General features: G+C 49.3%; 1 protein-coding gene across 9 annotated transcripts in view; it reads right to left on the bottom strand.

The window, feature by feature from the left end:
* paplna (papilin a, proteoglycan-like sulfated glycoprotein) overlaps window positions 1-22,829 on the bottom strand; it is a 420,656-nt gene that overhangs the window by 118,813 nt on the left and 279,014 nt on the right. The window lies entirely within an intron of this gene.

Consider the following 22,829-nt stretch of genomic DNA (forward strand, 5'->3'; position numbering starts at 1 on the left):
TGGACCCTGGATGAGAATGGGGAATGTGGACCCAGGATGAGAATGTGGAACGTGGACCCTGGATGAGAATGGGGAATGTGGACCCTGGATGAGAATATTGACCCTGGATGAGAACATTGACACTGGATGTGAATTGATCCCTGGATGAGAACGTGCATCCTGGATGAGAATGTGGAACGTGGATGAGAATGTAGACGCTAAATGAGAACGTGGAACCTGGATGAGAATGTGGAATGTGGACCCTGGATGAGAATGTGGAATGTTGACCCTGGATGAGAATGTGGAATGTGGACCCTGGATGAGAAAGTGCAATGTGGGCCCTGGATGCGCACGTGGACCCTGGATGAAAATGTGGGTCCTGGATGAGAATTGAACCCTGGATGAGAACATGGATCCTGGATGAGAATGTGGAATGTGGACCCTGAATGAGAACGAGAACCCTGGATGAGAATGTGGGCCCTGGATGAGAATGTGGAACATGGACCCTGGATGAGAACATTGACCCTGGATTAGAATGTGGAACGTGGACCCTGGATGAGAACATTGACCCTGGATAAGAATGTGGAACATGGACCCTGGATGAGAACATTGACCCTGGAAGAGAATGTGGAACGTGGATCCTGGATGAGAATGTGGAACGTGGACCCAGGATGAGAACATTGACCCTGGATGAGAATGTGGGCCCTGGATGAGAACATGGAACGTGGATCCCGGATGAGAATGTGGAACGTGGACCTTGGATGAGAATGGGGTATGTGGACCCTGGATGAGAATGTGGACCCTGGATGAGAATGTGGGCCCTGTATGAGAAGATGGAATGTGGATCCCGGATGAGAAAGTGGAACGTGGACCCTGGATGAGAATGGGGAATGTGGACCCTGGATGAGAATGTGGAACGTGGACCCTGGATGAGAACATGGAATGTGGATCCCGGATGAGAACGTGGAACGTGGACCCTGGATGAGAATGGGGAATGTGGACCCAGGATGAGAATGTGGAACGTGGACCCTGAATGAGAATGAGAACCCTGGATGAGAATGTGGGCCCTGGATGAGAGTGTGGAATGTGGACCCTAAATTAGAACATTGACCCTGGATGAGAACATTGACCCTGGATTAGAATGTGGAACGTGGACCCTGGATGAGAACATTGACCCTGGATTAGAATGTGGAACGTGGACCCTGGATGAGAACATTGACCCTGGATGAGAATTGAACCCTAGATGAAAACGTGGACGTTGGATGAGAATTGAACCCTGGATGAGAACATTGACGCTGGATTAGAATGTGGAAGGTGGACCCTGGATGAGAACATTGACCCTGGATTAGAATGTGGAACGTGGACCCTGGATGAGAACATTGACCCTGGATTAGAATGTGGAACGTGGACCCTGGATGAGAACATTGACCCTGGATGAGAATTGAACCCTAGATGAAAACGTGGACGTTGGATGAGAATTGAACCCTGGATGAGAACGTGGATCCTGGATGAGAATGTGGAACGTGGACCCTGAATGAGAACGAGAACCCTGGATGAGAATGTGGGCCCTGGATGAGAGTGTGGAATGTGGACCCTAAATTAGAACATTGACCCTGGATGAGAACATTGACCCTGGATTAGAATGTGAACGTGGACCCTGGATGAGAATGTGGAACATGGACACTGGATGAGATTGTGGAACGTGGACCCTGGATGAGAATGTGGGCCCTGGATGAGAATGTGGAACGTCGACCCTGGATGAGAATGTGGAACGTGCACCCTGGATGATAATAAGGACCCTGGATGAGAACATGGAACGTGGATCCCGGATGAGAATGTGGAACGTGGACCCTGGATGAGAAGGTGGAATGTGGACCCTGGATGAGAATGTGGACCCTGAATGAGAACGTGGACCCTGAATGAGAAAGTGGGCCCTGGATGAGAGTGTGGAACGTGGACCCTGCATGAGAACATGGACCCTGGATGAGAACATTGACCCTGGATGAGAATGTGGAACGCGGACCCCGGATGAGAACATTGACTATATGAGAACATAGAACATGGATGAGAACATTGACCGTGGATGAGAATGTGGAACATGGACCCTGGATGAGATTGTGGAACGTGGACCCTGGATGAGAATGTGGGCCCTGGATGAGAGCGTGAACCCTGAATGAGAATGTGGACCCTGGATGAGAATGTGGAACGTGGACCCTGGTTGAGAATGTGGAACGTGCACCCTGGATGAGAATGTGGGCCCTGGATGAGAACATGGAACATGGATCCCAGATGAGAATGTGGAACGTGGACCCTGGATGGGAATGTGGACCCTGGATGAGAATGTGGACCCTGAATGAGAACGTGGACCCTGAATGAGAAAGTGGGCCCTGGATGAGAATGTGGACCCTGAATGAGAACGTGGACCCTGAATGAGAAAGTGGGCCCTGGATGAGAGTGTGGAACGTGGACCCTGCATGAGAACATGGACCTTGGATGAGAACATTGATCCTGGATGAGAACATTGACCCTGGATGAGAATGTGGAACGTGGACCCTGGATGAGAACATTGACCCTGGATGAGAATGTGGAACGTGGACCCTGGATGAAAACATTGACTGGATGAGAACATAGAACATGGATGAGAACATTGACCCTGGATGAGAATGTGGAACATGGACCCTGGATGAGAACATTGACCCTGGATGAGAATGTGGAACGTGGACCCTGGATGAGAACATTGATACTGGATGAGAATGTGGAACATGGACGCAGGATGAGAACATTGACCCTGGATGAGAACATTGACCCTGGATGAGAATGTGGAATGTGGACCCTGGATGAGATTGTGGAACGTGGACCCTGGATGAGAATGTGGACCCTGAATAAGAATGTGGACCCTGTGTGAGAATGTGGAAAGTGGACCCTGTATGAGAACATTGTCCCTGGATGAGAATGAGGAACGTGGACCCTGAATGAAAATGTGGACCCTGGATGAGACTGTGGAACGTGCACCCTGGATGAGAATGTGGGCCCTGGATGAGAAGATGGAACGTGGATCCTGGATGATAATGTTGAACGTAGACCCTGGATGAGAATGTGGAATGTGGACCCTGGATGAGAATGTGGACCCTGAATGAGAACGTTGACCCAGGATGAGAATGTGAACCCTGGATGAGAGTGTGGAACGTGGACTCTGCATGAGAACTTGGACTCTGAATGAGAAAATTGATCCTGGATGAGAATGTGGAACGTGGAACCTGGATGAGATTGTGGAACGTGCACCCTGGATGAGAATGTGGGCCCTGGATGAGAACATGGAAAGTGGATCCCGGATGAGAATGTGGAATGTAGACCCTGGATGAGAATGTGGACCCTGGATGAGAACATGGACCCTGGATGAGAAAGTGGGCCCTGGATGAGAGTGTGGAACTTGGACCTGCATGAGAACGTGGACCCATAATGAGAACATTCACCTGGATGAGGATGTGGAACGTGGACCCTGGATGAGAACATTGACCCTGGATGAGAATATTGACCCTGGATGACAATGTGGAACGTGGACCCAGGATGAGAACATTGACCCTGGATGAGAATGTAGAACGTGAACCCTGGATGAGAACGTTGACCCTGGATGAGAATGTGGAACATGGACCCTGGATGAGAACATTGACCATGGATGAGAATGTGGAACGTGGACCCTGGATGAGAACATTGACCCTGGATGAGAACATTGACACTGGATGTGCGTTGAACCCTGGATGAGAACATGCATCCTGGATGAGAATGTGGAACGTGGACCCTGGATGAGAACATGGACCCTGAATGAAAATGTGGACCCTGGATGAGAATGTGGAACGTGGACCCTGGATGAGAATGTGGGCCCTGGATGAGATCATTGACACTGGATGAGAACATTGACCCTGGATGAGAATGTGGAACGTGGACCCTGGATGAGAACATTGACCCTGGATGAGAATGTGGAACGTGGACCCTGGATGAAAACATTGACTGGATGAGAACATAGAACATGGATGAGAACATTGACCCTGGATGAGAATGTGGAACATGGACCCTGGATGAGAACATTGACCCTGGATGAGAATGTGGAACGTGGACCCTGGATGAGAACATTGATACTGGATGAGAATGTGGAACATGGACGCAGGATGAGAACATTGACCCTGGATGAGAACATTGACCCTGGATGAGAATGTGGAATGTGGACCCTGGATGAGATTGTGGAACGTGGACCCTGGATGAGAATGTGGACCCTGAATAAGAATGTGGACCCTGTGTGAGAATGTGGAAAGTGGACCCTGTATGAGAACATTGCCCCTGGATGAGAATGAGGAACGTGGACCCTGAATGAAAATGTGGACCCTGGATGAGACTGTGGAACGTGCACCCTGGATGAGAATGTGGGCCCTGGATGAGAAGATGGAACGTGGATCCTGGATGATAATGTTGAACGTAGACCCTGGATGAGAATGTGGAATGTGGACCCTGGATGAGAATGTGGACCCTGAATGAGAACGTTGACCCAGGATGAGAATGTGAACCCTGGATGAGAGTGTGGAACGTGGACTCTGCATGAGAACTTGGACTCTGAATGAGAAAATTGATCCTGGATGAGAATGTGGATCCTGGATGAGAATGTGGAACGTGGAACCTGGATGAGATTGTGGAACGTGCACCCTGGATGAGAATGTGGGCCCTGGATGAGAACATGGAAAGTGGATCCCGGATGAGAATGTGGAATGTAGACCCTGGATGAGAATGTGGACCCTGGATGAGAACATGGACCCTGGATGAGAAAGTGGGCCCTGGATGAGAGTGTGGAACTTGGACCTGCATGAGAACGTGGACCCAGAATGAGAACATTCACCTGGATGAGGATGTGGAACGTGGACCCTGGATGAGAACATTGACCCTGGATGAGAATATTGACCCTGGATGACAATGTGGAACGTGGACCCAGGATGAGAACATTGACCCTGGATGAGAATGTAGAACGTGAACCCTGGATGAGAACGTTGACCCTGGATGAGAATGTGGAACATGGACCCTGGATGAGAACATTGACCATGGATGAGAATGTGGAACGTGGACCCTGGATGAGAACATTGACCCAGGATGAGAATATTGACCCTGGATGAGAACATTGACACTGGATGTGAGTTGAACCCTGGATGAGAACATGCATCCTGGATGAGAATGTGGAACGTGGACCCTGGATGAGAACATGGACCCTGAATGAAAATGTGGACCCTGGATGAGAATGTGGAACGTGGACCCTGGATGAGAATGTGGGCCCTGGATGAGATCATTGACACTGGATGAGAACATTGACCCTGGATGAGAATGTGGAACGTGGACCCTGGATGAGAACATTGACCCTGGATGAGAATGTGGAACGTGGACCCTGGATGAAAACATTGACTGGATGAGAACATAGAACATGGATGAGAACATTGACCCTGGATGAGAATGTGGAACATGGACCCTGGATGAGAACATTGACCCTGGATGAGAATGTGGAACGTGGACCCTGGATGAGAACATTGATACTGGATGAGAATGTGGAACATGGACACAGGATGAGAACATTGACCCTGGATGAGAACATTGACCCTGGATGAGAATGTGGAATGTGGACCCTGGATGAGATTGTGGAACGTGGACCCTGGATGAGAATGTGGACCCTGAATAAGAATGTGGACCCTGTGTGAGAATGTGGAAAGTGGACCCTGTATGAGAACATTGCCCCTGGATGAGAATGAGGAACGTGGACCCTGAATGAAAATGTGGACCCTGGATGAGACTGTGGAACGTGCACCCTGGATGAGAATGTGGGCCCTGGATGAGAAGATGGAACGTGGATCCTGGATGATAATGTTGAACGTAGACCCTGGATGAGAATGTGGAATGTGGACCCTGGATGAGTATGTGGACCCTGAATGAGAACGTTGACCCAGGATGAGAATGTGAACCCTGGATGAGAGTGTGGAACGTGGACTCTGCATGAGAACTTGGACTCTGAATGAGAAAATTGATCCTGGATGAGAATGTGGAACGTGGAACCTGGATGAGATTGTGGAACGTGCACCCTGGATGAGAATGTGGGCCCTGGATGAGAACATGGAAAGTGGATCCCGGATGAGAATGTGGAATGTAGACCCTGGATGAGAATGTGGACCCTGGATGAGAACGTGGACCCTGGATGAGAAAGTGGGCCCTGGATGAGAGTGTGGAACTTGGACCTGCATGAGAACGTGGACCCAGAATGAGAACATTCACCTGGATGAGGATGTGGAACGTGGACCCTGGATGAGAACATTGACCCTGGATGAGAATATTGACCCTGGATGACAATGTGGAACGTGGACCCAGGATGAGAACATTGACCCTGGATGAGAATGTAGAACGTGAACCCTGGATGAGAACGTTGACCCTGGATGAGAATGTGGAACATGGACCCTGGATGAGAACATTGACCATGGATGAGAATGTGGAACGTGGACCCTGGATGAGAACATTGACCCTGGATGAGAATATTGACCCTGGATGAGAACATTGACACTGGATGTGAGTTGAACCCTGGATAAGAACATGCATCCTGGATGAGAATGTGGAACGTGGACCCTGGATGAGAACATGGACCCTGAATGAAAATGTGGACCCTGGATGAGAATGTGGAACGTGGATCCTGGATGAGAATGTGGGCCCTGGATGAGATCATTGACACTGGATGAGAACATTGACCCTGGATGAGAATGTGGAACGTGGACCCTGGATGAGAACATTGACCCTGGATGAGAATGTGGAACGTGGACCCTGGATGAAAACATTGACTGGATGAGAACATAGAACATGGATGAGAACATTGACCCTGAATGAGAATGTGGAACATGGACCCTGGATGAGAACATTGACCCTGGATGAGAATGTGGAACGTGGACCCTGGATGAGAACATTGATACTGGATGAGAATGTGGAACATGGTCGCAGGATGAGAACATTGACCCTGGATGAGAACATTGACCCTGGATGAGAATGTGGAATGTGGACCCTGGATGAGATTGTGGAACGTGGACCCTGGATGAGAATGTGGACCCTGAATAAGAATGTGGACCCTGTGTGAGAATGTGGAAAGTGGACCCTGTATGAGAACATTGCCCCTGGATGAGAATGAGGAACGTGGACCCTGAATGAAAATGTGGACCCTGGATGAGACTGTGGAACGTGCACCCTGGATGAGAATGTGGGCCCTGGATGAGAAGATGGAACGTGGATCCTGGATGATAATGTTGAACGTAGACCCTGGATGAGAATGTGGAATGTGGACCCTGGATGAGAATGTGGACCCTGAATGAGAACGTTGACCCAGGATGAGAATGTGAACCCTGGATGAGAGTGTGGAACGTGGACTCTGCATGAGAACTTGGACTCTGAATGAGAAAATTGATCCTGGATGAGAATGTGGAACGTGGAACCTGGATGAGATTGTGGAACGTGCACCCTGGATGTGAATGTGGGCCCTGGATGAGAACATGGAAAGTGGATCCCGGATGAGAATGTGGAATGTAGACCCTGGATGAGAATGTGGACCCTGGATGAGAACGTGGACCCTGGATGAGAAAGTGGGCCCTGGATGAGAGTGTGGAACTTGGACCTGCATGAGAACGTGGACCCAGAATGAGAACATTCACCTGGATGAGGATGTGGAACGTGGACCCTGGATGAGAACATTGACCCTGGATGAGAATATTGACCCTGGATGACAATGTGGAACGTGGACCCAGGATGAGAACATTGACCCTGGATGAGAATGTAGAACGTGAACCCTGGATGAGAACGTTGACCCTGGATGAGAACGTTGACCCTGGATGAGAATGTGGAACATGGACCCTGGATGAGAACATTGACCATGGATGAGAATGTGGAACGTGGACCCTGGATGAGAACATTGACCCTGGATGAGAACATTGACACTGGATGTGAGTTGAACCCTGGATAAGAACATGCATCCTGGATCAGAATGTGGAACGTGGACCCTGGATGAGAACATGGACCCTGAATGAAAATGTGGACCCTGGATGAGAATGTGGAACGTGGACCCTGGATGAGAATGTGGGCCCTAGATGAGATCATTGACACTGGATGAGAACATTGACCCTGGATGAGAATGTGGAACGTGGACCCTGGATGAGAACATTGACCCTGGATGAGAATGTGGAACGTGGACCCTGGATGAAAACATTGACTGGATGAGAACATAGAACATGGATGAGAACATTGACCCTGGATGAGAATGTGGAACATGGACCCTGGATGAGAACATTGACCCTGGATTAGAATGTGGAACGTGGACCCTGGATGAGAACATTGACCCTGGATTAGAATGTGGAACGTGGACCCTGAATGAGAGCATTGACCCTGGATCAGAATGTGGAACGTGGACCCTGGATGAGAACATTGACCCTGGATGAGAATTGAACCCTAGATGAAAACGTGGACGTTGGATGAGAATTGAACCCTGGATGAGAACGTGGATCCTGGATGAGAATGTGGAACGTGGACCCTGAATGAGAACGAGAACCCTGGATGAGAATGTGGGCCCTGGATGAGAGTGTGGAACGTGATCCCTGAATTAGAACATTGACCCTGGATGAGAACATTGACCCTGGATTAGAATGTGGAACGTGGACCCTGGATGAGAACATTGACCCTGGATTAGAATGTGGAACGTGGACCCTGGATGAGAACATTGACCCTGGATGAGAATTTAACCCTAGATGAAAACGTGGACGTTGGATGAGAATTGAACCCTGGATGAGAACGTGGATCCTGGATGAGAATGTGGAACGTGGACCCTGAATGAGAACGAGAACCCTGGATGAGAATGTGGGCCCTGGATGAGAGTGTGGAACGTGGACCCTGAATTAGAAATTTGACCCTGGATGAGAACATTGACCCTGGATTAGAATGTGGAACGTGGACCCTGGATGAGAACATTGACCCTGGATTAGAATGTGGAACGTGGACCCTGGATGAGAACATTGACCCTGGATTAGAATGTGGAACATGGACCCTGGAAGAGAACATTGACCCTGGATGAGAATTGAACCCTAGATGAAAACGTGGACGTTGGATGAGAATTGAACCCTGGATGAGAATGTGGATCCTGGATGAGAATGTGGAACGTGGACCCTGAATGAGAACGAGAACCCTGGATGACAATGTGGGCCCTGGATGAGAATGTGGAACATGGACCCTGGATGAGGACATTGACCCTGGCTGAGAATGTGGAACGTGGACCCTGGATCAGAACATGGACCCTGGATGAGAATGTAGAACGTGAACCCTGGATGAGAACGTTGACCCTGGATGAGAATGTGGAACATGGACCCTGGATGAGAACATTGACCATGGATGAGAATGTGGAACGTGGACCCTGGATGAGAACATTGACCCTGGATGACAATATAGACCCTGGATGAGAACATTGACACTGGATGTGAGTTGAACCCTGGATGAGAACATGCATCCTGGATGAGAATGTGGAACGTGGACCCTGGATGAGAACATGGACCCTGAATGAAAATGTGGACCCTGGATGAGAATGTGGAACGTGGACCCTGGATGAGAATGTGGGCCCTGGATGAGATCATTGACACTGGATGAGAACATTGACCCTGGATGAGAATGTGGAACGTGGACCCTGGATGAGAACATTGACCCTGGCTGAGAATTGAACCCTAGATGAAAACGTGGACGTTGGATGAGAATTGAACCCTGGATGAGAACGTGGATCCTGGATAAGAATGTGGAACGTGGACACTGAATGAGAACGAGAACCCTGGATGAGAATGTGGGCCCTGGATGAGAGTGTGGAACGTGGACCCTGAATTAGAACATTGACCCTGGATGAGAACATTGACCCTGGATTAGAATGTGGAACGTGGACCCTGGATGAGAACATTGACCCTGGATTAGAATGTGGAACGTGGACCCTGGATGAGAACATTGACCCTGGATGAGAATTGAACCCTAGATGAAAACGTGGACGTTGGATGAGAATTGAACCCTGGATGAGAACGTGGATCCTGGATGAGAATGTGGAACGTGGACCCTGAATGAGAACGAGAACCCTGGATGAGAATGTGGGCCCTGGATGAGAGTGTGGAATGTGGACCCTAAATTAGAACATTGACCCTGGATGAGAACATTGACCCTGGATTAGAATGTGGAACGTGGACCCTGGATGAGAACATTGACACTGGATTAGAATGTGGAACGTGGACCCTGGATGAGAGCATTGACCCTGGATGAGAATTGAACCCTAGATGAAAACGTGGACGTTGGATGAGAATTGAACCCTGGATGAGAACATTGACCCTGGATTAGAATGTGGAACGTGGACCCTGGATGAGAACATTGACCCTGGATTAGAATGTGGAACGTGGACCCTGGATGAGAACATTGACCCTGGATTAGAATGTGGAACGTGGACCCTGGATGAGAACATTGACCCTGGATGAGAATTGAACCCTAGATGAAAACGTGGACATTGGATGAGAATTGAACCCTGGATGAGAACGTGGATCCTGGATGAGAATGTGGAACGTGGACCCTGAATGAGAACATTGACCCTGGATGAGAACATTGACCCTGGATTAGAATGTGGAACGTGGACCCTGGATGAGAACATTGACCCTGGATGAGAATTGAACCCTAGATGAAAACGTGGACGTTGGATGATAATTGAACCCTGGATGAGAACATGGACCCTGAATGAGAAAGTGGGCCCTGGATGAGAGTGTGGAACGTGGACCCTGCATGAGAACATGGACCTTGGATGAGAACATTGATCCTGGATGAGAACATTGACCCTGGATGAGAATGTGGAACGTGGACCCTGGATGAGAACATTGACCCTGGATGAGAATGTGGATCGTGGACCCTGGATGAAAACATTGACTGGATGAGAACATAGAACATGGATGAGAACATTGACCCTGGATGAGAATGTGGAACATGGACCCTGGATGAGAACATTGACCCTGGATGAGAATGTGGAACGTGGACCCTGGATGAGAACATTGATACTGGATGAGAATGTGGAACATGGACGCAGGATGAGAACATTGACCCTGGATGAGAACATTGACCCTGGATGAGAATGTGGAATGTGGACCCTGGATGAGATTGTGGAACGTGGACCCTGGATGAGAATGTGGACCCTGAATAAGAATGTGGACCCTGTGTGAGAATGTGGAAAGTGGACCCTGTATGAGAACATTGCCCCTGGATGAGAATGAGGAACGTGGACCCTGAATGAAAATGTGGACCCTGGATGAGACTGTGGAACGTGCACCCTGGATGAGAATGTGGGCCCTGGATGAGAAGATGGAACGTGGATCCTGGATGATAATGTTGAACGTAGACCCTGGATGAGAATGTGGAATGTGGACCCTGGATGAGAATGTGGACCCTGAATGAGAACGTTGACCCAGGATGAGAATGTGAACCCTGGATGAGAGTGTGGAACGTGGACTCTGCATGAGAACTTGGACTCTGAATGAGAAAATTGATCCTGGATGAGAATGTGGATCCTGGATGAGAATGTGGAACGTGGAACCTGGATGAGATTGTGGAACGTGCACCCTGGATGAGAATGTGGGCCCTGGATGAGAACATGGAAAGTGGATCCCGGATGAGAATGTGGAATGTAGACCCTGGATGAGAATGTGGACCCTGGATGAGAACATGGACCCTGGATGAGAAAGTGGGCCCTGGATGAGAGTGTGGAACTTGGACCTGCATGAGAACGTGGACCCAGAATGAGAACATTCACCTGGATGAGGATGTGGAACGTGGACCCTGGATGAGAACATTGACCCTGGATGAGAATATTGACCCTGGATGACAATGTGGAACGTGGACCCAGGATGAGAACATTGACCCTGGATGAGAATGTAGAACGTGAACCCTGGATGAGAACGTTGACCCTGGATGAGAATGTGGAACATGGACCCTGGATGAGAACATTGACCATGGATGAGAATGTGGAACGTGGACCCTGGATGAGAACATTGACCCAGGATGAGAATATTGACCCTGGATGAGAACATTGACACTGGATGTGAGTTGAACCCTGGATGAGAACATGCATCCTGGATGAGAATGTGGAACGTGGACCCTGGATGAGAACATGGACCCTGAATGAAAATGTGGACCCTGGATGAGAATGTGGAACGTGGACCCTGGATGAGAATGTGGGCCCTGGATGAGATCATTGACACTGGATGAGAACATTGACCCTGGATGAGAATGTGGAACGTGGACCCTGGATGAGAACATTGACCCTGGATGAGAATGTGGAACGTGGACCCTGGATGAAAACATTGACTGGATGAGAACATAGAACATGGATGAGAACATTGACCCTGGATGAGAATGTGGAACATGGACCCTGGATGAGAACATTGACCCTGGATGAGAATGTGGAACGTGGACCCTGGATGAGAACATTGATACTGGATGAGAATGTGGAACATGGACGCAGGATGAGAACATTGACCCTGGATGAGAACATTGACCCTGGATGAGAATGTGGAATGTGGACCCTGGATGAGATTGTGGAACGTGGACCCTGGATGAGAATGTGGACCCTGAATAAGAATGTGGACCCTGTGTGAGAATGTGGAAAGTGGACCCTGTATGAGAACATTGCCCCTGGATGAGAATGAGGAACGTGGACCCTGAATGAAAATGTGGACCCTGGATGAGACTGTGGAACGTGCACCCTGGATGAGAATGTGGGCCCTGGATGAGAAGATGGAACGTGGATCCTGGATGATAATGTTGAACGTAGACCCTGGATGAGAATGTGGAATGTGGACCCTGGATGAGTATGTGGACCCTGAATGAGAACGTTGACCCAGGATGAGAATGTGAACCCTGGATGAGAGTGTGGAACGTGGACTCTGCATGAGAACTTGGACTCTGAATGAGAAAATTGATCCTGGATGAGAATGTGGAACGTGGAACCTGGATGAGATTGTGGAACGTGCACCCTGGATGAGAATGTGGGCCCTGGATGAGAACATGGAAAGTGGATCCCGGATGAGAATGTGGAATGTAGACCCTGGATGAGAATGTGGACCCTGGATGAGAACGTGGACCCTGGATGAGAAAGTGGGCCCTGGATGAGAGTGTGGAACTTGGACCTGCATGAGAACGTGGACCCAGAATGAGAACATTCACCTGGATGAGGATGTGGAACGTGGACCCTGGATGAGAACATTGACCCTGGATGAGAATATTGACCCTGGATGACAAAGTGGAACGTGGACCCAGGATGAGAACATTGACCCTGGATGAGAATGTAGAACGTGAACCCTGGATGAGAACGTTGACCCTGGATGAGAACGTTGACCCTGGATGAGAATGTGGAACATGGACCCTGGATGAGAACATTGACCATGGATGAGAATGTGGAACGTGGACCCTGGATGAGAACATTGACCCTGGATGAGAATATTGACCCTGGATGAGAACATTGACACTGGATGTGAGTTGAACCCTGGATAAGAACATGCATCCTGGATGAGAATGTGGAACGTGGACCCTGGATGAGAACATGGACCCTGAATGAAAATGTGGACCCTGGATGAGAATGTGGAACGTGGATCCTGGATGAGAATGTGGGCCCTGGATGAGATCATTGACACTGGATGAGAACATTGACCCTGGATGAGAATGTGGAACGTGGACCCTGGATGAGAACATTGACCCTGGATGAGAATGTGGAACGTGGACCCTGGATGAAAACATTGACTGGATGAGAACATAGAACATGGATGAGAACATTGACCCTGAATGAGAATGTGGAACATGGACCCTGGATGAGAACATTGACCCTGGATGAGAATGTGGAACGTGGACCCTGGATGAGAACATTGATACTGGATGAGAATGTGGAACATGGTCGCAGGATGAGAACATTGACCCTGGATGAGAACATTGACCCTGGATGAGAATGTGGAATGTGGACCCTGGATGAGATTGTGGAACGTGGACCCTGGATGAGAATGTGGACCCTGAATAAGAATGTGGACCCTGTGTGAGAATGTGGAAAGTGGACCCTGTATGAGAACATTGCCCCTGGATGAGAATGAGGAACGTGGACCCTGAATGAAAATGTGGACCCTGGATGAGACTGTGGAACGTGCACCCTGGATGAGAATGTGGGCCCTGGATGAGAAGATGGAACGTGGATCCTGGATGATAATGTTGAACGTAGACCCTGGATGAGAATGTGGAATGTGGACCCTGGATGAGAATGTGGACCCTGAATGAGAACGTTGACCCAGGATGAGAATGTGAACCCTGGATGAGAGTGTGGAACGTGGACTCTGCATGAGAACTTGGACTCTGAATGAGAAAATTGATCCTGGATGAGAATGTGGAACGTGGAACCTGGATGAGATTGTGGAACGTGCACCCTGGATGAGAATGTGGGCCCTGGATGAGAACATGGAAAGTGGATCCCGGATGAGAATGTGGAATGTAGACCCTGGATGAGAATGTGGACCCTGGATGAGAACGTGGACCCTGGATGAGAAAGTGGGCCCTGGATGAGAGTGTGGAACTTGGACCTGCATGAGAACGTGGACCCAGAATGAGAACATTCACCTGGATGAGGATGTGGAACGTGGACCCTGGATGAGAACATTGACCCTGGATGAGAATATTGACCCTGGATGACAATGTGGAACGTGGACCCAGGATGAGAACATTGACCCTGGATGAGAATGTAGAACGTGAACCCTGGATGAGAACGTTGACCCTGGATGAGAACGTTGACCCTGGATGAGAATGTGGAACATGGACCCTGGATGAGAACATTGACCATGGATGAGAATGTGGAACGTGGACCCTGGATGAGAACATTGACCCTGGATGAGAACATTGACACTGGATGTGAGTTGAACCCTGGATAAGAACATGCATCCTGGATCAGAATGTGGAACGTGGACCCTGGATGAGAACATGGACCCTGAATGAAAATGTGGACCCTGGATGAGAATGTGGAACGTGGACCCTGGATGAGAATGTGGGCCCTGGATGAGATCATTGACACTGGATGAGAACATTGACCCTGGATGAGAATGTGGAACGTGGACCCTGGATGAGAACATTGACCCTGGATGAGAATGTGGAACGTGGACCCTGGATGAAAACATTGACTGGATGAGAACATAGAACATGGATGAGAACATTGACCCTGGATGAGAATGTGGAACATGGACCCTGGATGAGAACATTGACCCTGGATTAGAATGTGGAACGTGGACCCTGGATGAGAACATTGACCCTGGATTAGAATGTGGAACGTGGACCCTGAATGAGAGCATTGACCCTGGATCAGAATGTGGAACGTGGACCCTGGATGAGAACATTGACCCTGGATGAGAATTGAACCCTAGATGAAAACGTGGACGTTGGATGAGAATTGAACCCTGGATGAGAACGTGGATCCTGGATGAGAATGTGGAACGTGGACCCTGAATGAGAACGAGAACCCTGGATGAGAATGTGGGCCCTGGATGAGAGTGTGGTACGTGATCCCTGAATTAGAACATTGACCCTGGATGAGAACATTGACCCTGGATTAGAATGTGGAACGTGGACCCTGGATGAGAACATTGACCCTGGATTAGAATGTGGAACGTGGACCCTGGATGAGAACATTGACCCTGGATGAGAATTTAACCCTAGATGAAAACGTGGACGTTGGATGAGAATTGAACCCTGGATGAGAACGTGGATCCTGGATGAGAATGTGGAACGTGGACCCTGAATGAGAACGAGAACCCTGGATGAGAATGTGGGCCCTGGATGAGAGTGTGGAACGTGGACCCTGAATTAGAAATTTGACCCTGGATGAGAACATTGACCCTGGATTAGAATGTGGAACGTGGACCCTGGATGAGAACATTGACCCTGGATTAGAATGTGGAACGTGGACCCTGGATGAGAACATTGACCCTGGATTAGAATGTGGAACATGGACCCTGGAAGAGAACATTGACCCTGGATGAGAATTGAACCCTAGATGAAAACGTGGACGTTGGATGAGAATTGAACCCTGGATGAGAATGTGGATCCTGGATGAGAATGTGGAACGTGGACCCTGAATGAGAACGAGAACCCTGGATGACAATGTGGGCCTTGGATGAGAATGTGGAACATGGACCCTGGATGAGGACATTGACCCTGGCTGAGAATGTGGAACGTGGACCCTGGATCAGAACATGGACCCTGGATGAGAATGTGGAACAGGGACCCTGGATGAGAACATTGACCCTGGAAGAGAATATTGACCTTGGATGAGAACATTGACCCAGAATGAGAACATTGACCCTGGATGAGAACATTGACCCTGGATGAGAATATTGACCCTGGATGAGAATGTGGAACATGGACCCAGGATGAGAACACTGACCCTGCATGAGAATGTGGAACGTGGACCCTGGATGAGAAAATTGATGCTGGATGAGAATGTGGAACTTGGACCCTGGATGAGAACATTGACCCTGGATGAGAATATTGACCCTGGATGAGAATGTGGAACGAGGACCCAGGATGAGAACATAGACCCTGGATGAGAATGTGGAACATGGACCCTGGATGAGAACATTGACCCTGGATTAGAATGTGGAACGTGGACCCTGGATGAGAACATTGACCCTGGATGAGAATATTGACCCTGGATGAGAATGTGGAACATGGACCCAGGATGAGAACATTGACCCTGGATGAGAATGTGGAACGTGGACCCTGGATGAGAACATTGACCCTGGCTGAGAATGTGGAACATGGACCCTGGATGGGAACATTGACCCTGGAAGAGAATGTGGAACGTGGATCCTGGATGAGAACATTGACCCTGGATGAGAATGTGGAACGTGGACCCAGGATGAGAACATTGACCCTGGATGAGAATGTGGGCCCTGGATGAGAACAAGGAACGTGGATCCCGGATGAGAATGTGGAACGTGGACCTTGGATGAGAATGGGGTATGTGGACCCTGGATGAGAATGTGGGCCCTGGATGAGAAGATGGAATGTGGATCCCGGATGAGAAAGTGGAACGTGGACCCTGGATGAGAATGGGGAATGTGGACCCTGGATGAGAATGTGGAACGTGGACCCTGGATGAGAATGTGGAACGTGGACCCTGGATGAGAATGGGGAATGTGGACCCTGGATGAGAATATTGACCCTGGATGAGAACATTGACACTGGATGTGAATTGATCCCTGGATGAGAACGTGCATCCTGGATGAGAATGTGGAACGTGGATGAGAATGTAGACCCTAAATGAGAACGTGGACCCTGGATGAGAATGTGGAATGTGGACCCTGGATGAGAATGTGGAATGTTGACCCTGGATGAGAATGTGGAATGTGGACCCTGGATGAGAATGTGCAATGTGGGCCCTGGATGCGCACGTGGACCCTGGATGAAAATGTGGGTCCTGGATGAGAATGTGGACCCTGGATGAGAACTGAACCCTTGGTGAGAATGTGGACCCTGGGTGAGAATCTGGACACTGAATGAGAACGTGGACCCTGAATGAGAACGTGGAACCTGCATGAGAATGTGGACCCTGAATGAGAACTGAACCCTGGATGAGAACGTCGACCCTGGATGAGAACATTAACCCTGGAAGAGAACATTGACCCTGGATGAGAATGTGGAACATGGACCCTGGATGAGAATGTGGAACAAGGACCCTGGCTGAAAACATTGACCCTGGATGAGAACATTGACCCTGGATGAGAATGTGGAATGTGGACCCTGGATGAGAATGTGGACCCTGAATGAGAACGTTGACCCAGGATGAGAATGTGAACCCTGGATGAGAGTGTGGAACGTGGACTCTGCATGAGAACTTGGACTCTGAATGAGAAAATTGATCCTGGATGAGAATGTGGATCCTGGATGAGAATGTGGAACGTGGAACCTGGATGAGATTGTGGAACGTGCACCCTGGATGAGAATGTGGGCCCTGGATGAGAACATGGAACGTGGATCCCGGATGAGAATGTGGAATGTAGACCCTGGATGAGAATGTGGACCCTGAATGAGAACGTGGACCCTGGATGAGAAAGTGGGCCCTGGATGAGAGTGTGGAACTTGGACCTGCATGAGAACGTGGACCCGGAATGAGAACATTCACCTGGATGAGGATGTGGAACGTGGACCCTAGATGAGAACATTGACCCTGGATGAGAACATTGACCCTGGATGAGAATATTGACCCTGGATGAGAATGTGGAACATGGACCCTGGATGAGAAAATTGACACTGGATGTGAATTGAACCCTGGATGAGAACATGCATCCTGGAGGAGAATGTGGAACGTGGACCCTGAATGAGATTGTGGAACGTGGACACTGGATGAGAATGTGGGCCCTGGATGAGAACATGGACCCTGAATGAAAATGTGGACCCTGGATGAGAATGTGGAACGTGGACCCTGGATGAGAACATTGACCCTGGATTAGAATGTGGAACGTGGACCCTGGATGAGAACATTGACCCTGGATTAGAATGTGGAACGTGGAACCTGGATGAGAACATTGACCCTGGATGAGAATTGAACCCTAGATGAAAACGTGGACGTTGGATGAGAATTGAACCCTGGATGAGAACGTGGATCCTGGATGAGAATGTGGAACGTGGACCCTGAATGAGAACATTGACCCTGGATGAGAACATTGACCCTGGATGAGAATTGAACCCTGGATGAGAACATGGATCCTGGATGAGAATGTGGAATGTGGACCCTGAATGAGAACGAGAACCCTGGATGAGAATGTGGGCCCTGGATGAGAATGTGGAACATGGACCCTGGATGAGAACATTGACCCTGGATTAGAATGTGGAACGTGGACCCTGGATGAGAACATTGACCCTGGATGAGAATGTGGAACATGGACCCTGGATGAGAACATTGACCCTGGAAGAGAATGTGGAACGTGGATCCTGGATGAGAATGTGGAACGTGGACCCAGGATGAGAACATTGACCCTGGATGAGAATGTGGAATGTGGATCCCGGATGAGAATGTGGAACGTGGACCCTGGATGAGAATGGGGAATGTGGACCCAGGATGAGAATGTGGAACGTGGACCCTGGATGAGAATGGGGAATGTGGACCCTGGATGAGAATATTGACCCTGGATGAGAACATTGACACTGGATGTGAATTGATCCCTGGATGAGAACGTGCATCCTGGATGAGAATGTGGAACGTGGATGAGAATGTAGACCCTAAATGAGAACGTGGACCCTGGATGAGAATGTGGAATGTGGACCCTGGATGAGAATGTGGAATGTTGACCCTGGATGAGAATGTGGAATGTGGACCCTGGATGCGCACGTGGACCCTGGATGAAAATGTGGGTCCTGGATGAGAATGTGGACCCTGGATGAGAATTGAACCCTTGGTGAGAATGTGGACCATGGGTGAGAATCTGGACACTGAATGAGAACGTGGACCCTGAATGAGAACGTGGAACCTGCATGAGAATGTGGACCCTGAATGAGAACTGAACCCTGGTAGAGAACGTCGACCCTGGATGAGAACATTAACCCTGGAAGAGAACATTGACCCTGGATGAGAATGTGGAACATGGACCCTGGATGAGAATGTGGAACATGGACCCTGGCTGAAAACATTGACCCTGGATGAGAACATTGACCCTGGATGAGAATGTGGAATGTGGACCCTGGATGAGAATGTGGACCCTGAATGAGAACGTTGACCCAGGATGAGAATGTGAACCCTGGATGAGAGTGTGGAACGTGGACTCTGCATGAGAACTTGGACTCTGAATGAGAAAATTGATCCTGGATGAGAATGTGGATCCTGGATGAGAATGTGGAACGTGGAACCTGGATGAGATTGTGGAACGTGCACCCTGGATGAGAATGTGGGCCCTGGATGAGAACATGGAACGTGGATCCCGGATGAGAATGTGGAATGTAGACCCTGGATAAGAATGTGGACCCTGAATGAGAACGTGGACCCTGGATGAGAAAGTGGGCCCTGGATGAGAGTGTGGAACTTGGACCTGCATGAGAACGTGGACCCGGAATGAGAACATTCACCTGGATGAGGATGTGGAACGTGGACCCTAGATGAGAACATTGACCCTGGATGAGAATATTGACCCTGGATGAGAATGTGGAACATGGACCCTGGATGAGAACATTGACACTGGATGTGAATTGAACCCTGGATGAGAACATGCATCCTGGAGGAGAATGTGGAACGTGGACCCTGAATGAGATTGTGGAACGTGGACCCTGGATGAGAATGTGGGCCCTGGATGAGAACATTGACCCTGGATGAGAATATTGACCCTGGATGACAATGTGGAACGTGGACCCAGGATGAGAACATTGACCCTGGATGAGAATGTAGAACGTGAACCCTGGATGAGAACGTTGACCCTGGATGAGAACGTTGACCCTGGATGAGAATGTGGAACATGGACCCTGGATGAGAACATTGACCATGGATGAGAATGTGGAACGTGGACCCTGGATGAGAACATTGACCCTGGATGAGAACATTGACACTGGATGTGAGTTGAACCCTGGATAAGAACATGCATCCTGGATGAGAATGTGGAACGTGGACCCTGGATGAGAACATGGACCCTGAATGAAAATGTGGACCCTGGATGAGAATGTGGAACGTGGACCCTGGATGAGAACATTGACCCTGGATGAGAATGTGGAACGTGGACCCTGGATGAAAACATTGACTGGATGAGAACATAGAACATGGATGAGAACATTGACCCTGGATGAGAATGTGGAACATGGACCCTGGATGAGAACATTGACCCTGGATGAGAATGTGGAACGTGGACCCTGGATGAGAACATTGATACTGGATGAGAATGTGGAACATGGACGCAGGATGAGAACATTGACCCTGGATGAGAACATTGACCCTGGATGAGAATGTGGAATGTGGACCCTGGATGAGATTGTGGAACGTGGACCCTGGATGAGAATGTGGACCCTGAATAAGAATGTGGACCCTGTCTGAGAATGTGGAAAGTGGACCCTGTATGAGAACATTGCCCCTGGATGAGAATGAGGACCCTGGATGAGACTGTGGAACGTGCACCCTGGATGAGAATGTGGGCCCTGGATGAGAAGATGGAACGTGGATCCTGGATGATAATGTTGAACGTAGACCCTGGATGAGAATGTGGAATGTGGACCCTGGATGAGAATGTGGACCCTGAATGAGAACGTTGACCCAGGATGAGAATGTGAACCCTGGATGAGAGTGTGGAACGTGGATCCTGGATGATAATGTTGAACGTAGACCCTGGATGAGAATGTGGAATGTGGACTCTGCATGAGAACTTGGACTCTGAATGAGAAAATTGATCCTGGATGACAATGTGGAACGTGGAACCTGGATGAGATTGTGGAACGTGCACCCTGGATGAGAATGTGGGCCCTGGATGAGAACATGTAAAGTGGATCCCTGATGAGAATGTGGAATGTAGACCCTGGATGAGAATGTGGACCCTGGATGAGAACGTGGACCCTGGATGAGAAAGTGGGCCCTGGATGAGAGTGTGGAACTTGGACCTGCATGAGAACGTGGACCCAGAATGAGAACATTCACCTGGATGAGGATGTGGAACGTGGACCCTGGATGAGAACATTGACCCTGGATGAGAATATTGACCCTGGATGACAATGTGGAACGTGGACCCAGAATGAGAACATTGACCCTGGATGAGAATGTAGAACGTGAACCCTGGATGAGAACGTTGACCCTGGATGAGAATGTGGAACATGGACCCTGGATGAGAACATTGACCATGGATGAGAATGTGGAACGTGGACCCTGGATGAGAACATTGACCCTGGATGACAATATTGACCCTGGATGAGAACATTGACACTGGATGTGAGTTGAACCCTGGATGAGAACATGCATCCTGGATGAGAATGTGGAACATGGACCCTGGATGAGAACATGGACCCTGAATGAAAATGTGGACCCTGGATGAGAATGTGGAACGTGGACCCTGGATGAGAATGTGGGCCCTGGATGAGATCATTGACACTGGATGAGAACATTGACCCTGGATGAGAATGTGGAACGTGGACCCTGGATGAGAACATTGACCCTGGCTGAGAATTGAACCCTAGATGAAAACGTGGACGTTGGATGAGAATTGAACCCTGGATGAGAACGTGGATCCTGGATAAGAATGTGGAACGTGGACACTGAATGAGAACGAGAACCCTGGATGAGAATGTGGGCCCTGGATGAGAGTGTGGAACGTGGACCCTGAATTAGAACATTGACCCTGGATGAGAACATTGACCCTGGATTAGAATGTGGAACGTGGACCCTGGATGAGAACATTGACGCTGGATTAGAATGTGGAACGTGGACCCTGGATGAGAACATTGACCCTGGATGAGAATTGAACCCTAGATGAAAACGTGGACGTTGGATGAGAATTGAACCCTGGATGAGAACGTGGATCCTGGATGAGAATGTGGAACGTGGACCCTGAATGAGAACGAGAACCCTGGATGAGAATGTGGGCCCTGGATGAGAGTGTGGAATGTGGACCCTAAATTAGAACATTGACCCTGGATGAGAACATTGACCCTGGATTAGAATGTGGAACGTGGACCCTGGATGAGAACATTGACACTGGATTAGAATGTGGAACGTGGACCCTGGATGAGAACATTGACCCTGGATGAGAATTGAACCC

The sequence above is a fragment of the Hemitrygon akajei genome, chromosome 3 (genome assembly GCF_048418815.1).
Source record: "Hemitrygon akajei chromosome 3, sHemAka1.3, whole genome shotgun sequence".
Lineage (NCBI taxonomy): Eukaryota > Metazoa > Chordata > Chondrichthyes > Myliobatiformes > Dasyatidae > Hemitrygon > Hemitrygon akajei.